This window comes from Pieris napi, chromosome 12, assembly GCF_905475465.1.
Source record: "Pieris napi chromosome 12, ilPieNapi1.2, whole genome shotgun sequence".
In the NCBI taxonomy this organism is placed as follows: Eukaryota; Metazoa; Arthropoda; class Insecta; order Lepidoptera; family Pieridae; genus Pieris; species Pieris napi.
Genome location: NC_062245.1, coordinates 7,512,879 through 7,535,453, shown reverse-complemented (window position 1 = coordinate 7,535,453; position 22,575 = coordinate 7,512,879). Strand labels below are relative to the sequence as shown.

The 22,575-nt window shown below is 31.9% G+C and overlaps 1 protein-coding gene across 1 annotated transcript in view; it reads right to left on the bottom strand.

Moving 5' to 3' along the window:
• LOC125054404 (5-hydroxytryptamine receptor 1-like) overlaps positions 1-22,340 on the bottom strand; it is a 92,247-nt gene extending 69,907 nt beyond the window's left edge. The window contains exon 1 of the mRNA XM_047656275.1: positions 22,133-22,340. The gene's annotated coding sequence lies outside the window, so the exon portion shown is untranslated. The remainder of the gene's footprint in view (positions 1-22,132) is intronic.
• Between the last annotated feature and the right edge of the window lie 235 nt (positions 22,341-22,575).

Below are 22,575 nucleotides of genomic sequence, written 5' to 3'. Positions count from 1 at the left end.
GAATTTTAATTTACAATTCTTCATCGAAGATTTCAATAAATTATTTTGCATAAAATATAAATTACTAATATTTCATAAATTCTCTTTACGAAATTTTGATTTTAAAAATAGAATTTCTATAAGGTAATTCAATTCACCCTTCTCACTCTCTCTCAATCGGTCTTAATCGCCCTCTCCCTTTTCTTCGACAAAAACGCTGCACATCTTCGTGACGTTTCGTAAAAATTTAAACCTCATAAGAAGCCCGCCTAAAGAAGTTTCACTTCAAAAATTGCATTTTCATTTGTAACAGAACTTATGGCTGGAGCCGTTGAGGTCCCGGTAGAAGGTGAGTCTCTGTAACGCGGCTTTGTAGGAACTACTCGAGGTGATTTTTGTGAGTATTGCTCACACAGTCTTTAAAGTGTCGGGTCGAGTCAAAGTAGTTGCACGAACGTACACTGCCACAGGGACCACAGTTTTTAAATTCGTTTTAATTCCCTATTAAATTTTTCATCATTATTATTATTTTCATTTTTAACCTACATACGGTTAAGAATATTGTTAATACTTGTACCTTTTGGATAAATTATTTTTAATATTGTTTCGCAAAACTAATACATTTTTGTATTTATATACGAGTTTTGTATTTCCAATTACACAAGTCAGAGAGTTTCGGTGGCGACCATTAATACTAATTTTAACTGTCTCGATGACAAAAACACAACTTAACGATATTTATTACGTCATTAAAGGCAAAAACTAAATTTATTAGTCCTTAATATAAATAATGGCCGTTATTTAAGCGTAATATTTATCAAGAAAGCCGGAAGGGAAAAGTGTTTATGCCAAAATAATGGTTTATTTTCCGCTGCATAGATATATTTATAATGTAAAAAATATATGTTACAGCCCGTTCCAGTTTTCCACGGCTGAAAATTTTATTTTTAAATACTGTGCTGTTCTACATAGTGGTGGTTGCCTTAATTTCCTTAAATAACGCTCAGTTGTAGAACGACGGACGTGGAGGTGATACGGGTGGAATTCCGTATTCTGCCTTGACGTCCGATGATAAAACTCATAGATCAAGAGCCCAGGACGGCCAGACCTTCGTCATTTTATAAAAGCTGATAGTTCTTCTGTGCGTGTCCCCTATACAGGTAAGAACGACCAGGGACTATAGAGTTTGGGTAGTGGTTACTTTGGCAGATAACAGGTAGTAAAGGTGTATAAAATAGTACCTTAAATTCGTTAAAGTATAAAGCTCAATTTTTTTATATTTTATTAGGGATAACCTAAGGAATCTCGTCATCCATTGCCAGACACTTATGTCAGTTGCTTTTGGGATATCAGCCCATGTTCGAATTAATACCGGCAGCATTATTTAAAAAAAACTCCTCATGGTAAATACGGCAGATACTGGGTTATCTCCATGTGGGGCCTAATTTGTGCTTTATCCAGTTGCAAGTGATGGGGCGGAATGAAGTACCATCGTGCCTTTCTGAGCACATCAAGCTAATTTAGCCTTTCCCTTCAAATGACCGCGAATAATCGTGAATTGATATGTAGACATGCGCCCAGTATTCGAATGATGGCTGTATGTTACAAGCAAAACAAAACAGAGAATAGATCTTTCTTTTTTTATAATTAACTATTTATTATTAGTTTCTTTAAATAAGTATTATTATATTTTTTAAATATTTTGGAGCGTTATTACTTCAGCACTTTTACGTAGATAGTACATAGTACCAATCTCATACTACGCAAAAGTCATTAACTGCACTTGCGAACTCACATCGATTTTGATTTTTAATAAAATCGGAAAAGTCGTAAAAACAAATTTCCTCACACGCGACGATATGAATTTTTCGATATTAAAAATTCAATTGGTATATTTCTAAAAACTCATCTATTATTTAAAAACCTATATTTTAAAGGGACGACTATACAACCAGGGGTCTTACCATCTACGGACGCTTTTATATATCTGTATCGTTTAATTTTTTAAGGTTAATAGGTGCCTGGGAATTTAGAGGCCTATGTCCAGCAGTGGAGATCGCCAGTTCTAAGACATGTTTTGTCGCGATATCTTTCTTATGTAGTTTGCGCGCATAAAGAGATAGATTTAAATAGAACTATTGTTAGTTCACACATCAATACAATATTATTCATTTTCTACTATTCTTTGTTCCAAATTTGTTTTAGTGACTAAATTTATTGTAAAGTAGTATAATAACTACACTGTAACACAATACGATAATCTTATTGACATGGTTTATATAAAATATTGTTGTTAAATTATTTGTCCTTCATAAACGGACACGTAGGTTAATATACTTGTAGGTAATAAAATTGGCATTTTATTGGTTCCAGTATTGATCCGATTGAAGTGTGATGGACTTATTTTTAGTGTTCCGGTGTTTCCTAAATCTATTTGAAGCTAACAGCATATTTTTAACTGTAGAAATACTTGTAAATAATAATCTGTTAAAATTTTGTATATATTTTCTTTGCAAATCGAAAATATAATATCAATAGTAACAATGTTATATTATAAATGAATTGCTGTTTGCTTGTCTCGGTAAAACTCGAGAACGGACCGATATGGCTGATTTTGATCTTGAAATATTTGTTGGGAGAAGCTTTAAACTGTGGAAAACAAATAATTAGTAAAGAAAACTACTTAAACGACGATTGAATTATCCAATAAAATCTGTTCTCTTCTGGGAAATATATGATGTATTTTGTCTATTTAGAAATAAAAACACTTGGTTGTCACATAGCTGTACGATGAAGACAGATCTCTTTGGTTTGTTTTAAATTTGTTGTATAAAGTTTTGACACAAACCACTAACACACACAAATATATGTCAGTGATACGAACTTCACCGGGTTGTCTAACATAGTACTAAAATATATCAACATTTGTAGCATCGCTTGTATAAAAGATATTATTGAGAAATAAAACTTAAAAAAAGCAATTAAATATGTATATAATTTTAATCAAACATTGAAAATTTGTACTTTTGTTGTTAAGTAACTATTTCTTTAGTTTATAATAAAAGTGTTATCTATAATATAAAAATCGCAAAATGTGTTGGTAAGCGCATAATTCAACAACGCCTGGACCAATTTGGCCAATTCTTTTTTACTATATTCCTTGAAGTACGAGGATGGATCTTATGGAGAGAAAAATTAAAAAAAAAATTGAGTGAAAAAGTCTAAAAACAACACTTTTCTATATTCCCATACAAAATATTCGTAATAATACTTAAAAATCAATTTGAACTTTAATACCATATTATCATAAAGTTCAAGTGTGGAGGGGTTCCGGGAAGGTAAATTTTTATTTTTTGACATAATGTATTTGTTGTCTTATCAACTTTCTTTTTTTATCTTACTAGCTAGACCGGTGTCCCGAATAGCAGAATAAGTATTTAAAAAGAAATAAAGAATCGACTGCTAGGCGGTACGATGTTCGCCAGGCCAGCTAGTTGAATAATATATACGAACATAAACCAGTTTCCTGTATTTTAAAAGTAATCTAATATAATTTTTCTCGTGTCAAGGTGTCGAGGGACGCAAGGTGATCTAAGCTTCAGGTTTCCTTCGAAGTAAATCCCAATAGAATATCGTGATCTGTTACTTCTGATAAATAATTTTCTTCAAGAAAATATACTACTGTATAGTATATTTTCTTTTACGTTTCTTGCTGCACTGGATTTGCGAGAGATTAAACTTCAATCTGCCTTACAGAGAACTATTTTCTTCAACGATGTCTCTTTAATTTTGTTGTAAATAATAAGAATGAATTATCTGTTATTTATTTAGATTTCGAAGGATTAGTAGATATTGTTGTTAATGCCAATTGTATTGCCGCGCGTTCTTGGACTCAGATTTCTGCATTTGATCTGACAAAACACTAGTAGTAGGAGTAACAACATATACAATTTTTATATAGGCTTCATAAGTCATTAATATAGCCATTGTTTATGCTTTATAGTTAGAGAAAAACAGTTTTATACGGGTCATGCCTTCCTCCATATTTCTCTGCCGTGGCCTACTTACAACCATCCGTTTCCTGCTATGGGTGATGTGTCCTTGTCTTACCTTTTCTTTGTCTTCTGACTTTCCTTTTCACTAGGTAGTTTCTTGTTTTAACAATAATTATAAAGTGTGCCCATTGCTAACATTCAAAATATGTTAAAATTACCCTCTTTTATTTATACTGGATTTAATTGTAATTTAGTCGCATACTGACACTAGTTGTAAATTTTTCGATTGGATTCATGCCGGTTCTCTCACATTGTTATTTTTTAAAGTGGTACTTTTATTACATCGTCTCAAACTTTTTCATCTGTGTGTTGCATGTCGCGTGACGGTCGGCCGCGGAGTAGGGATAAGTGAAAGGCGCTCGTCATAGCAGCCAAGGCCAATATGACGGCGCCTAAAGTTCGCAGCAGCTGACCGTGTAGTGTATAGACTATTATTTAATATGTGTATATAATCTAAATAATAGTTAAGTATTATGTATGGCGTACTCTCTAAGACACAGAATTCAATGAAAATATTAGTCGGAGACTTTACTATTATTATTAGGTAAGGTATAAAAATAAGATTGATAAAGCGATTTTTATACCCTTAATGGAATATTATTCCAAAATTTTTTAGTTAAATGTCTATGATGTAAAAAAAAGTTTCACTTTTACCGTGGTTTCATAAAACCACACAATCCTTTTTTCCAACATACAATCAAGTATATATCTACCCTCTCACCGTCTACAATCTAAAGATACGACTAAAGGACTGGCTTATGAGCATACCTTACGCAGTGTTAGAAATGCTTTTGAGACCAAGTATGTAGTTACACACTTTTTTCATTCACTCACTCACTCACTTACACATTTGCACCCACACACTCACTCATGCACTCAGGCGTGTTGATAACAGTTAAAAAGTAAATATAATAAAAGATATAATTAAATTATAAACAAATATATTTTAAGGAATTTATACTTAAGTTTGTTATGGAAGAGCTGGGAGCCCTGACACAGGTATTTCTTACTTAAAAGGGTTGCCAAATCTTACACATTGTAATGCATATGTACTTTAAATGAATATACAGATTTTTATTTTATTTTTTATTATATAGAAAATACCACTGGCACACAGCCAGTGTTCGACATGATCTCAGAATTGACAATCACACCCTTCCGCACTACCTATTTTTATATTATTTATACAATTACAATAGTGAATTCTTAAAATTATCCCAGCCAGCGTTTTTTATAAAGAACTAAGCAACGTAAATTTAAATGGCACGTTTGTAATCTTGACAATGACTTATGAATGTACGATAACAAGAGATATCATGAAATTATCTTCAAAGAAAATAACTTGCGCAGCTGTCGTGTCAATTTAGAGATTGAATAAACTTTCGTGTGTAGAGGGTGTAAAGATAAGATTACATTCACAACTTTTTAGTACTGGAAAAAAATATATTTTTGCGTACACAAGAATAATATTCCAAATTCAAAAAGATATATACACTATAATCTGTGGAAATGTTTTAAAAAATCACACCGAAGATTTTATTTATTAGTATTCAAAACAAATATGTTTAATACTCATTTCTATTAATATTTAGTATTTTTGATGTGAAACATCTATAGCCGCACGTAAAACCGATTTCTGGCGTAGCGAAGCATGCCGTGGCGACGCATCGCCACACGCTATGTGCTATACGCTATACACGCTATATGATGGTATATATATCGACCAATTGTCACAGTAATACCGTCCGCAGAGGCAACATCGAATATAAATTTTACCGAAGTCACTGATTAAACGAATTAAGTAGTCACGATTTGAAATAAATTTTTGTATTTAATGAAAATAAATGTTTATTCAATAAATAGTCATCGTTATCTGGAAAAAAAATCGTAATATTTTATTTTATCATTATGACTTACTTTTACAAAATAATGTCGATGTTTCACATCTGCCAGGCGTCCCGTGACGGCTCACATTTTTTAAAAATATTAATTTATATATAGTTACTTCAATGAAATATAACTCTACATATATGAATGCTATATAATTTGTACTTAACAAATATATATTTATTTGTATGTTGTACCTTTGTTGTTTACTTTACAGCTGAAAGAATATATTTTCCTATCCAGTGATGTTAGATCAAAACATCCTGTACTTGGGATTTATGTGACAATAAATCCTTGACAACAATATCTATTGATAACATGATATTCAATTTCGACTTTTACAAGCTACTTTTTACGAATCCAATAACAATATTGAATGGAAATAAAAATAATCTTTACCGACATCTTATACACATTACTAATGGGGCAATTCATTGGTGTTTTTACCTTCCTGACACACATCGTACACTGGTGATCGAGGCCACGAGGTGGTGACAATGACATGCGACTAATGATTAGGCTATCGTAGTGATCCACACCTGTACTATTATTAAGGGAGAGGGAGTTCGATAGGGTATATTTACATTTAAAATTCTCTCACACCTAAATAGAAGTTATCACAGAAATCGACGACTCATTGGTCTAGTGGTTAGTACCCCTGACTGCGAATCCATGGGTCCCGGGTTCGATCCCCGGCTGAGACGAACATCGATGTGATGAGCATTTGGTGTTGTGCTTAGGTCTTGGGTGTTTAAATATGTATTTATATGTCTATCTATCTATGATATGTATGTATATCCGTTGCCTAGTACCCATAACACAAGCCTCACCAGCTTAACATGGGACTAGGTCAATTGGTGTGAATTGTCTTTTAAAAAAAACAAAAAAAAAACACCACTTTTTCCGGGACATATATTGAATTGGCTTTGTTGCTTACCATTTTCGAATAAACATTTTTTTAGATCCCTCTATCCCTCTTAGGTCTATTTGGCGTTATATTTTTTTTGTGGAAAGATTTTATTTTTACCAGTGTATTTGTTGTGTATTTGACATTGCTTAAGGTACACACAACAAAGACAAGCAATTTAAATAATAGTGTTTTATGTGTTATTGTGTTACACAGATTTAAAAAATGATCGAGAAAACTTTATCTTTGATATTATATGATCAAATATGGTATCTGAGTTCTTATCAGATTGATTATATCTTTTCTTTGAACGCGGTTTGTAAGGTTTTCTATCTAAATCAAGTTAACAAGTTTTAAGCAATATATTCGTCTACAAACATTTATTCTCATCATAAATATCAACATAATTATACCAATAAGATTGTCTAATTCCAAATGCTATACATACCTTTATGATTTTAATAACTTAGTTAAAATATTTTTATATCGAGCCACTTTTTGAAAAGTTAATAAACAAAGAAATAGCTAGTTTAAGTTGAACTATTATTAGCAATAGATAATGTTTATCGTATTGAGATAGTAAAAATTCTTTAAAAAAATAAATACTTTCTTTACATTATCTATTAATATCTAATTCTAGACCATAAAATCTAAACTTAAATTAGGCTCATATAGTACTCACCAATAAATGCATACTTCAATTTCACAAATAAATTTTTTGGCGGAATACTTAGATAACCTTCTCTTGTGTATATTATGTTTGTTTGTTTTGGCTGATTCATTAACGGAATCACGGGAGATAATAATTTTAAATCATGACACTTCTTGCTATTTATAATGATATAACTGAGCAGGTAGAGGTGTTGGTATGATTTGGCATTCAGATAAACAATAAACTACATGCTCCCACCTTTTCAGAATGCCAAATCATAGAATGACAGCTTCACGACTGATTTGAGAGCAACCGTCGATGCGAAAACCGCTGTGTGAGTTCGAAAAGTGAGTTACAGAATCGCAGGGCTGATCAATATGGCGACATTTGCCATGACACATATGCCACAACTGATTAGTTGTAATAATAGTAAATAATATATAAAATAATTAAAATAATACTCTACACTAAGTACAGTAATAAAGGCTTTTTTATATACTGAGGATTTCATCCTATTCATTCGTAGTACATTAATAATGACAAAAATCAATCACACATCTACCAACTAATATATGTGATTCTTTGAACAAAGTAAACATTCTTCTATGGTCATTTAGATTATTATGACGACTTATTTAAATAATCTTTGCATATTCGTATAAAAATCTTGTTTCATCTTACGAGTTTCATTATTGGAATAATTTATATCAAGTCTACGAGTCGAATAATAATAAATTTAGGATGGGCTATTAAATATGAAGGATATCATTGCTGTTAATATTTTTTATCGAAACAACACTTTTACAATAAATTGTTTTACAAATGAATACAATCATAAAATATTCCATTCGAAAACTACTACAGTTTGATGTAATTGTAACAATCTCCAACTAAATCAATCGTTAACACGGATCTTTATATTTGTGTTTACGAAAGATAACATACGAGCTAATGTTATTGTTAATAAAAAGTATTTAAGAAATAGAAAGAGTAGTTAGCAGTCGTTTCGGTCGTAGGTTCGATCCGGCTGTGCACCAATGGACTTTCTTTCTATGTGCGCATATAACATTCGCTCGAACGGTAAAAGAAACCCAAAAAGTCGCCGCCGTGTGTCAGGCACGAGGCCGATCACCTACTTGCTTATTACATTAACAAATGGTCATGAAACAAATACAGATTTTATTTAAGAAATAGCTTTGGCTCGGCAGGAATAAGAAATAATCCGTTGTGAAGGTGTTGTAAGAAATCAAGTTATAGTTCTGTTTCATCCTTGAGCTTTGTTAATTTCTACAGTCTAATTACACTATTAACTATACTGTAGTTATTATCTTTCAAATTGTATTTATACTGTGATGAAACTAATGAAAATGGTTAAGTCACACAAAATACTAAGTATTAAATAAATAAGTGTAAAATAGTCTCTGATTCACCTTTTCCAAATTGTAATATGATTTTTAAGATCAAATCCTAAAGTTATCGATCAACTGCACTTACCCAGTCAGCATCGTGTTTAGGGCTACCAAAGGAACGTCGGTTTGCTAAAGTCCGCATAGGTCTTATAAAATGTAGGCTACAGCGAAGGATAGGATAGGATAAGTACCTTATGAGTTGCCATGGTAACCATGCTCTTTACGTGGAGTATCATTTTCATCAAAGACTGAATCTTTTGTACCCGTTTTACAAGAAGTATAAAGACTAACGAGCAAGTTATACAAAGGAAATTAAAGCATGAATATATTATGTATGGTTGGATGGAAATCTACGTCATAGTGTTTACTGGGACTAAGACTAGAATAAGCCTTAGATAAAGTAAAGCCACGTTCCTATGTGTATAGAATAAAACAATATTTACTCGGTAAATATTATGCAACTTCAATAATTATTGTTACGAACATTCTCATTTATCTCTACAATAATGTCATTAGCATGAAACTGTTTTATTTTTCAAATAACAATAGGACGGACGAACGACTACTAGACGTTGAACATGTCTTACTGCATCGCAAACCGGCGTAGAAGGTGTGTGTGAATACATAACACTCGTATATAGAAGGAAAATTCCCGGACGAAGGCCCGGACCCAATTCTGCTGTCTATATAGGTTATAGCAAATCGCCTCTAGGTTCAAGTATGCGCAAAACATTCCTCTGTTATTGCGATGACTTTCAACGTAATCTATCCGGGACCATTAATGCCAAACTTCAGACTCGTTTCATATTTCGGTTTTATATTTTCATATTATATAAATAATTGTATATTCGCATTTAGTATCTAGTGGTGCAAAAACCTCTTTAAGTCTTGGCCTCAGATTTCTGAATCTGTTTCGTAATCAGCCTCCAGTGCCTGACACAGGCCGTCGACTTTTTGGGTCTAAGACATGTCGGTTTCCTCACGATGTTTTCCTTCACCGTTCGAGCGAGTGTTAAATGCGCACATAGAAAGAAAGCCCATTGGTGCACAGCCGGGGATCGAACCTACGACCTCAGGGATGAGAGTCGCACGCTGAAGCCACTAGGCCAACAGTGCTCATTATTTTATTGAAATACATAAAGATCAGTGTAAAAAGTACCTTGAGCGTGTTGCATGAGAATGTTCTAATTTGTATGCACCATTAAACTAACACCGTGATGATTACAGTAATTATTATGTATATTTAAGGAAGTATGAGGTGTAAAGGAATTGAAATTCAAAGCGAAGTCGTGTATTTACGTACTTCTAGAATTAACAAGTGTAATCCTTAACAAATTACTAGTTATTTTCATAACAATCTTGTATTGTAACTTATAACACGATTTTACTACATCAGGTACTAGATATTATAAGTCCACCTTTTCATTTTTTGCTACCTGCTAATTGAAGCTTTGGTTGGTTATAGTTGTAGTACTCCACAAGTACAATACAAAACGAAGGCTGCGTATAATGGACCGTGATAGGTTAGTAACAATAATAGCATTAATGTTCCATATACAAAACAAAACAGCACACCATGGAGGTTTTAGTCCAAGACGAGTGTTCTTTTTGTATCTAAAAAACGTTCGATTGGTTTTCGTGTAATAGACACCAAAATGGCATAATCTTTCCGTTCGTGAAACTGACACCATATTGTTTACGAATACTTGAATAAACTATAGAAAAGTTTCTGATAAATACGCTTTTCGTAATAACTGAAATTCTGTAACAATATATACCATTAAATAAATCTATGTCATTTTTTACTTACTCCGCTGACTGTGCGACCCAAAAAGTGTATTGGCCTCCGAAATGAGAATCTTCCAGCTGTCCTGTGCTACCTCCCACGCTATATTATTTCTGTTATTAGTGGCATTTATTTACATACACAATAGTAATATACTTTATAACATATTCTTAAACAAACAGTGGGTATTATACATAGTTAATTAATAGTTTATGTATATAGAATTGCAACAAAGCAATGACAAAAACAAATCTGACATTTAATCCTCAAGATTGATTCAAAACGATTATATTTTATTATAAAACAATCATAATGACTTTTAATAAAATTGCAATTGATTGTGATAAAAATAATATATGATTAAGTAGTTTAATGTTTAGGTAAATTTTTGTGATATTTTCCATTCCTCGCTTGTAAAAACCGTGTGTTTTACTCAAAATGTTTTTAGGTTCACCCCCTTAGAAAATCTGACGCCATGCAAACAATCAGATTAACATACGTAAATTATTAAAAAAACTAAGGATATGGATGCTATCAATATCTGACGCGCTCGAATATGTCCATGGCTCAGAATTTTTTTTATTTTTGAAAATCTATAACCGCTCCCCCAAACGATGAAAATGTATTAATGTATAAAAAATTTTTTCTAGTATTATCTAAGCTTCGCAACCCAATAGGTCTCTATGACGATTGAGTAAATCCCCATTTAGCATCGTGGGCTCCCCTACTATATGGCAGGTATAAAACCATGAAGTCGTCAGCTAGTTATCTGCACCTAATCACCTTTGCGTATAAAAAAATATCAAAAAAACGGACGCAGAAATATGTCTGCATCTTGCCCTAGCGGCTACATAACTTTTTTTTATAAATGTTTTAAATTTAACTTCACCTTGCGATCGTGGTGGATCCTCCGGTAACAATTTATATAATTTTTCAATGTTGTGACTACTGTCAGTACTTTTTACTGACCCCAATGTGGTAGTGGTGGGATCGATATCGATACATATTTTAGAAGAACACGTCATTCACATTTATAGAATTTTCCCATAATATCCTTTCGCGGAACTAATGATAAACCATACATACATATTGGTCATTTCATTGCAAATGTGTTTTTATATTACGACATCGTGGGAGTTGTGTGGGCGCCTTTCGTTGTAATAAGTACAGTTTTATTGTAAGTGGAGTTATAATATTCCTACCCCATAGCCTATTGAGTATTTTTAAACAGTAAATATAAAAATATTCACTTTAAGTAACGAGTGTGGAATCGTACACATTTACGTTACAAAGTTAATTAATGAACATCTTTTGCTGTTTTATTAGAGAAACTACATTCATACGGATATTATAATAGATGCAGAAATAAGTTTTACAAAGAGCATATTATATATAAATACGGCAGGTTGGAAAGATTGTTATAACATATTAAAAACCCTATTATAGAAATATGACTAGTCTGGCCATAAATACTGATACATGAAAACCTTTTTTTTTTACTTTTTAATTATTTTGAATTTGTAAACCGTATGTTCGTATATCGTAATATCAATAGATAAAACAACACTTCGTCTGTCGAAGACATTGTGGCCAAATCAAATAGAATATTTTTTTTATTTTTTGCTGAGACTTATAAATATGTAGGTATAAATTATAGTCATATGACATTATTTCATTATAAATTTTTTATCTTGTGGTTGCTTGTTTAATTTGTGTAATGTGATGTCATATTTTCTTGTACAATTTTATGCATACACGTTGTTTTAGAACTTATAAATAAATAAACCAAATTTTGTTTGTGTATTGTGTTAATAAAAAAGTTCTTTATTGTGTGTTTTGGGGTGATATTTCCTATTTTTCATCGCCATCAGTGCATCACCGAACTTCTTTATACGCAATTGCCATTCACATCTGTAAAATGATAATTATTTCGAATACCCGCTTGTAAAGAACTAAAGTGTACGTTCAATGTTTGCTATGGTACATTACCTAACACAGATAAATGAGGAAATACCAATTGCCTTCAAATAAGTAGTGCGCACTGTCATTGATCTTGATAGTAATGAGATCATCCAGGGCCAAGGCTTTATGTAAAACTAGCGGACCCGACAGCCGTTGTCCTATACACACGTATTTAATAAAAAAAAAGCATTTCATTGAACATCTAATTCAATATCGAATCCACTTGAACACACACAAAAAATTTCATCAGAATCGGTCTAGCCGCTTAGGAAGAGTTTCATTAAGGATACACGCATAGAAGTAGATATATATAATTAGATATTAAGATAACTTTAAGGAGGCTTATGGACGAGGCGTTTCATTTAAGCCTTGAAGTGCAAGCGAGAGCGCGGAACGAGCGACAAAGAGGCACAATCGGCCTCCGCGTTCGGCAGCGTTCGTTCGTTAAAAATTGACATAATTGTATTTATGCGTACAAATAAATGTAACTAGATCAATTCAAATGTGATTTCCATTTACCTCCTTCTCTATATCCATACAAAATATCTATGAAACAAATAAAATTAAAATTTTCTCTTGAAAAATGCAACCATTCCATCAGTATTTTCTTATGACGTTGTCACGTTCAATTATCGTCAGTAAACCGACTTGATAGACAACCGATTTTTTATCTTAAAATAAACCTTTAATATTGATAACATTGGCAGTTGTAAGACGACGTTTCTAAATAACATGATTAAATTATTGAAAATTAGATCGGTAACAAACTGCACGGTAGTATGTGGATGTCCGAGAGCGGTCCGAGAAGTACATAGCCTGACCGCCCGCTAGCGCTACCTACAAGAGCAATTTCTCATCGCTTTGAACATTTTTGTAGACAGCTACTGTAAAAATTTGAACCGAATCGGTCGGGTAGTATTGTTTTCATCGAAGTTCGGAAGGAAGGAGTGTTTGCGCGGATTTCAGAAAAATAGAAAAAGAACAATATCGGTCGGTGATTCGATTCTTATGTTTAGAAGGTAAATTGCGCAGCGAAATCAAAGAGCGCTTGCATGTAGTGTACGGTGACTCTTTGGTGGTGACCGTCAAAAATTAGTTTAACGAGTTTCAACGTGTCTAGTCTAACATAGATTTTGTAGTTAACATAAAGATTTTTTAAATGTAATCACGATCAACTATTGAACTACTTTCTGTCTCGTTAAATATTCATTCTGGATTGATCGGACTTGGCTTGAAATAATTCCAATATCGAATCGATGTCTTCAATAAAATATTACAATTTTAGCGCAGTTCTATATTGGGAACGTTTTATGACGAGTAAAGCACAGTTATGTAAGGAAATTTGCGAAATTACTCAAAAGTAATTTGATGAAAACATCCAATAGCTACTTTTTTTATAGAATAACATGCGTGCTTAAAATAACACTTAAATATAAAGTTACAAATTTTATACATATATACAGTTTACAAATAAATTATATTAGATTAGAAATTACATACAAGAAAGGAAAAAAATATATAAAAGTCAGGAACTAAAACATAGGCAAAATATGAAAAATAAAATCGCAAATTTAAACTAAATAGAAACTTATTACTTCTTACCTACGTTTATAGTACGTTATGAATAAATTCTTTTTCAAAAACACAAAAATTAGAAAAAAATAATTCAGCGGTTAAATTTTCAAATATTATCATTACAATTAATATTGCATTAATTTTGTAAGGAAAGCAACTTTAACAATCTTAAATAAAACATTGAACGAATTTTGAAAGTAGTTTACAAAGAAACGAGAAACTGTTTAGTTTCGTAGCATATTTTTAATATCTTCAAAACTCTTAAATCATAGTGGTCTTGATAAGAAAATTAATGTATATATGGTAATACATTGTTATAGATAATGAAGTCACACATTAAATCAAAGTAAACTTTTAAAAGCAGTGATTGAAGACACTCCATATACCAGAAATTAAATAAAGATATCTATGTAAACGTTTTTACCACGCCAAAGGGAACAAAACGTTTACTAGAAGAGCTACGGAATGATTCTGTTTGTTCTATAGTCTCTGTACGCGAACCTATTTTATCTTTATTTCAGTCTGATAGATAGCTGACGTTATGCGGAGTTTATACAAGTACTCTTGAATATTCAAACTACTTGAATTCATTCGAGACGTCAAGCATCTTGAAAAAATAATGAGGGGAAATTTCAGGAAAAGTTTGGTTAATTTTCATCGCTTCAAAATACAAGTGGTTCTCAATGTGACGTGGTATTTTGTCTTGAAAAGTAAGCTAAAATTAAAATAAATTTTGTCGTTGCATTTGACTTCCTTTTTGGCACAACTTTATTGCACTATAATATACCTAGTCCAGACATAAGTTCTGTTATAAAGTAATTTATTTATTTAATTTCAGTTAGTTATGTATATTAATTACTTTTAGAGCTATTACGCACTGTCGACTTGTCGCCGACGACTCGGTCACCTCGGCGACCAAAACATAGGCAACTAGGCAGGAGACCAAGCCGAGCAACAGTATTCCAAGTACATGCGTATATATACGTCCAGTCGTTACGACAGTTGCTCGCAGTGTGAATGCTTCCATTTGAAGCCGTGCTCCTATTGGTCGCCAGCGACCGGCAGTCGCTTGTGTGTCGCCACGACGCGGCGAGTCGCCCAGTCGCTTGGGCGACCGACGACCAAGTGCGTAGACATCTATTTAAACTGTAGAAACTCACAGTCGCCAGCGATCGAGTCGCCGGCGACAAGTCGACAGTGCGTAATAGCTCTTAAGGTTAATAAGTGACATCCCAAAACCCATTGTGGGCATAGGGTAAAAACTTTTTTTGTCTTTACTTTACTTTACACTTGTAAAGTAAGTTTACTTTTTACACTTGTAATGGCGTTAATATGGCAATGACTAATGATAATAATATCAAGTATTATGTTGCAGTCTCTTGCCTAATTTCAAAGAACTCGAAACGTAATTTGTAAATGTAAAATATCGTTTTTATTTCTGGTAAAGAACTATTATTATTTGATTTAAAATGATAATACATATACTCTTCCTTTCGTGTTTTACTCTCCGGGAATATGAAACCTTGTACAGGAAACTCACATAGTAGGTTTCTTGTTTTCTTCATTATAAAATTAATTACACGATATAATGTTTTTTGCTTATTGTTACTCAGACGTTATAAGATAATGTTAATTTATATCTGCCAATAAATTATTATTGGTATGAAACCGTAACATATCCTTCAAATGTAGTTCCTCTCTCTCCGTATTGTAAATTACAAATTCCCGTAACATTATTATTATTCTATGAAACGAACTTAACTCGCAGAAAATTTTATTTGTTAGTGATACGCCTACGAAATTAATCTAATAATCTGAATCTTGTTTTTTTAAATTACGGGTTTACCTTCTTCGCTTATTCCTTACTTTACTCGAATTGGATGACGATTTTTATAAACAATTTATTTGTTGTTTGACAAATTTTGATGAAAAACAGGTTTACTATAATTATTTTCCAACGTGTAACTATTTCTGGCCAATTGTGACAATTTTCTAGATACAGCTATCTTACTTCTAGCTACTTCTTAATAATTTACGTAGCAGGAAGACGTATGTTTGAGAACTTTAGATAGTTTAAGAACACATGGAGAAAATATAGCTAAATATGTTAATAATTTCATTTTATTTTTTTGAGACCTACACAAACGTAGAAGCAAGTGTCAGGACAAACAGTTTCATATACATAGATGTCTATTGTTCTTATCAATGCCAGGTCATTCAACACACGTAAAATGTAAGTATTATTATTTTAAGTACGAGATAAGATGTTGATTAAAACAAGTGCCTATCAGCGATGAAGTATAAGATTTCAGTAGCTTATCAGAGTATTTGACAATATATGCGCCATTACTATTTTAGCTAACTGATAACGGAACGCCGAATACACTCAGAATACTCAAAAAATTTACATAATTTTCTAAATCCATTAGCTTTACTTTCAAATTATTTTTTAGATAACTCTTTAATTATTATTACTTTAAATAAATTCTATAGTTAGTATGCAATCACTCCCTCACTCAAAGGCCGGTAACGCACCCAATAAAATAGGTGTCCATGGGCTGCGACGACCGGCCTTTGGGCGTCCCGTAGGTTCGTTTGCTCCCTTAATTGCTCTAATATGACAATCGTAATCTACACTCTAGTACTCTAGTCCACTATTGTCTTTCATTTACGCAATTACACCTTTATTTTAACATAATATATTACATAATTTGATATGTCCAATAAAATGTTAAAGTACCTTCTAATCATAATACACTTTCTAAATTATAATTTAATGTAGTTACTCTCAAAACCTATTTGTATATGAAGCAAACTGAAGATCGTTATTGGTTTTAGAAATTTATTACGATGTCTGTGTCATTATCAATTAATATTTATGTAACCACGACACTTCTAAGACATGCATATAAAGTATATAGGGCGACGAAACGAAACCACTATAATGAACATAGTTTCCATACAATAAATACTTTACTTGATTACTTCAGTGTGGGTAGACGGTTACTCTCTGTAGCGTTTTTGTATCCAATTTCGATAGTTATCTCAATACCGTAGCGCGGATGGCGAATGGGATTGCGCGAAAAAATCAACAATAAAATCGCAATCACTGTAGCTTTTTGGAGATACAGAGCACTAGCCTAGGTGCTAGATGTTACTTGGCTGGAGTTTTATTTTGACACATCGGAAAATGTAAAAAATATGAATTCCTATCCCGCATATTTATAATTTCTTTTGACATAAATCGTACGTTGTATGTGAGGGAACTGTAAAATTAAAGAAATATTTTAACTCCTATTTTAATTTTACTCTATCTATATATAGTATATATGTTAACGTAAAATTGTAAAAACCGTTAGATTGTAATCTATCTCGCGAGATTATAAACTGTCGAAAGATTGTGAACCTCAGCTTACTGCTTACAATTTAACGTATTATTATTCGGTAGATTGTACTACACTAACTTAGTTATCATTCAAACTTCTTTGGTCAATTACATATTAATTTTACTTTCCAATAATTTCATATAACTACCGAATAATAATACGTTAAATTGTAAGCAGTTCGTTGAGGTTCACAATCTTTCGACAGTTTATAATCTCGCGAGATAGATTACAATCTAACGGTTTTTACAATTTTACGGTGACATATATATACCCAATATCTCTTATTTAAGCATACATTTTGTAAGTCTCGTCTACCACATACGCAAATAAAAAATTGTTTACATTACATTGGTGATTCTCCATTGTTTTACACTACCTACGTCATTCCAGTAATGTCAAACAAAGTCAATGAATGTTTAAAAATAAATATATTTGAATGTTAATATTGCACAAAAAACTATACGAGTTGCAATACTGATAATAACGGTCAAAATTTAATAATTTTCTTAGAGGATGTTGGTCTCTTTGCTAATAAATTCATTATTATTCAATTTAATGTTAAATCGTGAATCAAAATAAAATTCATTTCATCTTATAAAAACTTATTAATTACGTTTTATGAATGTATAATTGATTTCAATGTTTTAGGTACCTAATTCACATAATTTACATGTGTACAAGGACGCGTTTTAATCAGTTCCTTTAACACTTTTGAATAATAAAAATATACCATCAGTGTTTAAACGCAAACATGTATTCCCAAGTACTACAACTAGAGGGAATATTTTTATTCATTTTGCTTTCTGCACTTTGTGTTATTTAATATTTTTTTCATTCCTGAAATTCCATAGGCCACAAATAAAACATAAAAAATAATGTCTGTTACAAAACACTAGTATAAAAAACTATGAAAATCCGAGATCTATTCAGCCTGATTCCAATCCCAAAAATAGTATGCCTGAAGTACTTGAAGAACAGATATTGGTTGGATAATTTAATATACACTTTAAGCCTTTGGTAACATCACATATTTGAATATCAAATTAAACTCTTCACCGTAAAGGGGCATAAACAATCAACATTTTTGCGTAGAGTTTTTGCGTAGCGACCGGAAGTGAGGCATCTGTTTGAAGTTTCGTTTTTAGAATTCCAGTTCATATCCATCGCAAATATTTTTCAGCCGGAAGCACTGTACATGTTAGTATACTAGTCTACAACGTGAAGATATACTAGTTAAACGAAAATTAATCAATAAAGCTTTTTATAAATTTGAGGAATACTTAAATGATCCTAATCCTTGGGATTTTTTTTATAGAACGGGGGGCAAACCGGCAGGTGGCTCACCTGATGTAAAGTGATTTGCTCCAGTTCAAACAATTTGTATGACAATACTTGGCGATTAAAATGAGTGGCGGAAAGTTTCTTGCCAGTTCTTCTTAGCCGCTCTACGCCCTTGACTTGCGAACTGTTAGTAAATGTAAATTTACAATTAATTTAACTTCTTTCTGACAATTCATAAGTGTACTTGTTTACCTACATGAATAAATATATTTTGAGTTGAGTTGAGTTAGTTATATATTGTAATAATGTATCGGCATCATTATATAGTTACCTTACATTATATAGTTAGTTTATCATTATATGTTCTGTGGTAACTATATAATGATGCCATGTGTAAGTATGTACAATGGTACGGTATGGCTTTTCATCGACGAGAAGGTTTAAATTTTTGTATAATCACTGACTAAAAAGAATGATCTCTCTCGGCAAACTAACAACGTAGCTTACTAATAGTAAATGTAAATTCAGAAAATACTTTTTATTAACGTTCTTAAGACATAAGTGTACATCTAATCTATATCAATAAAATATATTTGAATTTATTGGTTGACTATCGTTCGGCGTCCGACTTCCTACTCTATACGAGTATATACGTTAGATATGTTGTTTGTCCAAATAAAATTAGATGTAGGATCCACCAGTAACCTATATAAGCTTGACGAGGAATTAAATACTTATAAAACACGTCACCTACAAATCTTAGTTCCAAAAATAAGCACAAGGGGCGCTGTTCATTCATAGAATATTTAATTTATACCTACGTATTTTACGTTAGCGCTTAATTTATCAAACTTACGTTAACGCTTTTGAGGTAGTTCGAGTTGTTATTGCGATAAGCCTTCCGGTGGAGAGTTTAGAAACTCTAAGCTCTGGCACATTGTATTTTCAATGAAACTAAAGTGATACACTTTAAAAACCTATATTAGCCGTAAAGCCTCTTTTGATTGATTGTTCTATACTTATAAGAAACTAATGCTATAAGAAAAAATCAATGGCGCTACAAACTATTAGGTCTGGCCTCAGATTTATGTATCTGTTTTGCGTACGGCAGAAATAGAGGTGATCACTGATCAGCTTTCTGTGCCTGACACACAGCGTTGAATTTTGAGCAATGTAGTCTTAGCTTTAGCGTGCAACTCCTACCCCTGTGGTCGTAGGTACGAACCTAGGCTGTGCACCATTGGACTTTCCATCTATTTACGCATCTAAAACTCGTACGGTGAAAAACACATCGTAAGGAAACCGGCATGCCTTGAACTATTAAAATATTGATACCAATTTTCATATTTATTTTAACTAGTACAAGTTCCAGTAATAGTACAAATATACTTTATTAAGTATTAATTTCGCTTCTTCGAGACATTTCTTCCGTCTTTTGTTTTGCTTACTCAATTCAGTAAGTAAAAAAGAGTGGTCGAACAAAAACTTTCCGATAAATAACCATTCTAAAGCATAGCCCTAATTGATTTCCCAGAAATATGCTAAAACTCGTTTCATCACCTAGTATTTATTTTGCTCTATTTTTTTAACATGTCACATCAGACTTGACAAGGGCTATGCTTGCCAACTTTACACAAATGAATCATGTCTTTTAGCAAATTTAAATACGTCGCGATGATTTCATTAATTATTTAAAATAATGTTGAAAAATAGCAAGATCTATGACTCCTTATTCGAAATAAAATCTTGATTTACGTTATGCGAAGAATCACGTGGAATTTAAAATAAGAATCGGAAACGAATATGAAATTTCACGCTGATTGACAGGAAACACGATATATTCCAATTTATTGTCATTCAACCCGCGCACGGTAAATCTATCTTTCTTTCTTCTATATATGTTAACGTAAAATTGTAAACACCGTTAGATTGTAATCTATCTCGCGAGATTATAAACTGTCGAAAGATTGTGAACCTCAGCGTACTGCTTACAATTTACCGTATTATTATTCGGTAGATTGTACTACACTAACTTAGTTATCATTCAAACTTCTTTGGTCAATTACAGATTAATTTTACTTCCCAACAATTTCATATAACTACCGAATAATAATACGTTAATTTGTAAGCAGTTCGTTGAGGTTCACAATCTTTCGACAGTTTACAATCTCGCGAGATAGATTACAATCTAACGGTTTTTACAATTTTACGGTGACATATATAAGACTGTTTATCCTGCCTTATCAATGCAGAAGGGTTAGTTGTAATAAACAATAACACGATTTAGCTATAAGTATCTCAAATCGTATTGTCTTTAACATGCGGTAGTTATATTCAGTCTAGATCTGAGGGTAATATTCAGAAAATCCCGTAAGTAGAAATCCAAAACATTTAAAGAGAGTCAGAATTATGACACTATACATTATATATGCATTATATACAAAAACCACCTCTAAACAAATTACCATCTCCAATACAGAATTAAAAAAACGAAGGTTGTGATCACACACACTTGCAATCTTTAAAAACATTGCGCGAAAATGTGGTCCATACTCATTTTTTACATAAATAAGCTTTATTTTATAATCCTGTTTATTTCTTCTACTTCTAACTCGGTGTGAGTTTCCGTCGAAAATAAAATACTATTATATCTATTTGAATTAATAGAATACAAGAACATATTGTTTTCCCCGTGAGTAATGTTATTAGATACTTATATTAAATATTCTTAGTAATAAATTAACAAGAATTAAATTACTTAGTGTTGTAAAGTCCAAGGATGTCTCAGTCAATAAAAAATGTAATTTAAATTTGATTATTAGCTATCAAGTAAAAAAATAAATTTTCATAAAATTATCCTATAAAGATTTTTATTACATTCATCATTATTATACATTAATTTATATTGTTATCACATTATATTATTACTTAATGTTCTATTATCAAGAATTTATTTTATAATTGTATATAGATGTAATTTGTTATATGATAAATTACTTTATTAGGACAGAATTTCCGCCTTTACTTTATAGTTAAAATTTTTTTTCCTAATATTAAATGGTTAAAGTATGTATGTTATATAATATAGTTATTAGTAAAGTAACATATATGTTACCCAAATTAATAAGAAATTCGGAAGCAATAATAGTTTAATATGATAATTATCTTATCGATGTATTTAGGCCTTGGCAGACTTAAAACTATTTCTGTTATTATTAACGTCTTGGATAATGTGTTAGGAACTAGTACTTACATTTTACAACGAAGCAAACAATTAAACCACTTTTACCTCCAGTTAAAACACTTTCACAGTTAATTGTAATTTTTAATTATAAAATGTCACAATCGTCACTATCACTTAAGTATAAAATAAAGAAAATATGCCATTATTCGAATTCCGAACGCGTCGTAAATTAAACGAGTGACGCCTACATAACGTGCGGCCGATATGAAATTCGCGGTTCGACTGCTTATCGCTGGTTGGTTGAGCGTCGTTGTCTGGCGGCAAACGGCTAGGTCAACGCGCACCTGTAGAATCCCCTATTTTGAAAATCGAATCAAAATTAAGATTTTAAATAAGAATTGGATTGTCATAAAAAGTGATGAATGAATCTAAAATCTTCATATTTTATAATAAAAAGCCAACCTACAATAATAGCGATTAACAATGTCAAATAATATACATATTATTGTTTA